General features: G+C 50.2%; 1 pseudogene; it reads right to left on the bottom strand.

The window, feature by feature from the left end:
- Positions 1-236: 236 nt before the first annotated feature.
- Positions 237-1,115, bottom strand: LOC118620338 (annotated as a pseudogene).
- Between the last annotated feature and the right edge of the window lie 710 nt (positions 1,116-1,825).

Below are 1,825 nucleotides of genomic sequence, written 5' to 3'. Positions count from 1 at the left end.
AAAAAATCAATGGAAAAATACCTTTGAGGATTAACAAAAATAAAAAACAAAGAAACAAAAAAAGAGTTACAAAACTCAAAACCTCTTTCTTAAAAAAAAAAAAAAAAGTGGAGAAACTTTTAGGTAAAAACGACCTTAAAATATTCTCATAGCTGCCTCTGGAGTACACCTTAATCCACAGTGAGATGCCTTCATATCTGCAGGAGGCCATTTGGACTAAACCCAAACTGAGTCCATTACTCATTTTCTCTCTGGCTCTTCTTGTGGCTTTTCTTAGATCTTTCAGGAGACTTTGAGAGGCTATTGTGTCTGTGACTATGGTGATGACCTGGGGACTTGGAGGGGTATCTGTGCCGTCTATCTTGGGATCTGCTGTGGTGACATCTTGGACTCTTACTCCGATGCCTTTCTCTATGAAGGAAGGGGCTCCTACTTTTGAGAGACCAGCTGCTACTTCTCCTGTGGCGCAGTGTGGGAGAACAACGGGGCTTGTCCTAGTCCCCGTAGCTTCTCCAGTACTCTCTCCAACTTCTCAGCGTCCTCTTCCTCTTCCTCACTGGACTCCACATCATCCATGTTCTCTTCTAGAGTGCTCACCCCAGGCTCCAGTTGGTCAGCTTCCTCTAGCAATTGGCATGTCTGTGGCCAAGGCAGAATGATATCACAGTCTCTCACTGTGCAGTGAATTCATCTCCGTGCATCAGTTCAAACTCCCTATTTTGGTTCAGACTCTTAATTTTTCTCTAGTCCTTGTACAGAGGCTCCAAGCACTTGTAACAATCAATTATCAGTGCCTGTTAGCCTCAGGTAAAGTGCTCCCAACTCGCGGACATACTTGAAGTCTTCATTTTTCATAAACTCAACAATGATATCAGATCCTTCTCCAGTTGAATCTGAAGCATGTTAAAGGTCAAACACAGCAAGGGCAAGTTGGCTTTATGTTGCCAACATGGGCTCCATCCACCAACCTTAACCCCATGGCTGTATCAACTAGAAGGTCAGCCCCACGTCCAATGCACTCCTTTCCTGTACTTGAACTCATATATCTGCATTCGCACGATCTCCTCCCGATACTGAGGGTTGGTGCAGCGGATGCTGTGCGCACCCTTCACCATGCGTTCGCCCCTTGGACCGCCTTCAGTTCTATCTCCGTCCAGTCCTTCCGTGCGTCATATCCAGGTTTAAAAAAGTGCGAAACGGAGAAGAGTGGAGGAAGTCCTATTTAAATAGCTCCGGCGACCGTGCTGAAATCGGAAGTCGTGCAGCCTAAGAACCCTCCTGCCGCAGATAGAATCTCTGGTGGCTGCTGCACGCTGGCCCACGCACGTCATACGTCATACGCTTCTCTTAGGTAAGGACGACGCAAGGAGGGCTGGCTGGTGACGCAGCGTGGAGACAGCCTGGGGGTGGGGCCGCGACGTTTGGAGGGAAGTTTTCCGTCCACCTTTTGGTTCCTAGCGAGATCCCGTTCCTGCTGCCGCGTTGCGGCCTCTTGGCTGCAAGAAGCCTGCAGCTGGTGCAGGTGAGAGGGCAGCTCCGCGAGCTCCTGCAGCGGAGCCGGTGGGGAGTGGAGGGCTTGCTCCTAGCTTCAGGAAGCAGGGGACCGGTGGGTGTGGGGCTCCCCGGCTGGAGGGGGCCCTGAGCCTGGGAGGGGGGCGGTAGCTGAGGAAGTTGTTCTTCTAGACTCATTCAGCCATTGATTGATTCAGCAGATATTTGCTAATCGACTGTTAAGTGCCAGGCATCGTTCTAAGCCCATCAGGAGCGTTCTTTTCCCACAACCCAATCGCTTCCTGCTCTTCCAGGGGAGATGAGTTTGCCCCCA

This window comes from Molossus molossus, unplaced genomic scaffold (genome assembly GCF_014108415.1).
Source record: "Molossus molossus isolate mMolMol1 unplaced genomic scaffold, mMolMol1.p scaffold_m16_p_7, whole genome shotgun sequence".
NCBI classification, from domain to species: Eukaryota; Metazoa; Chordata; class Mammalia; order Chiroptera; family Molossidae; genus Molossus; species Molossus molossus.
Note: the sequence above shows the minus strand (reverse complement) of the source record. Positions and strands in the feature narration are given on the sequence as shown.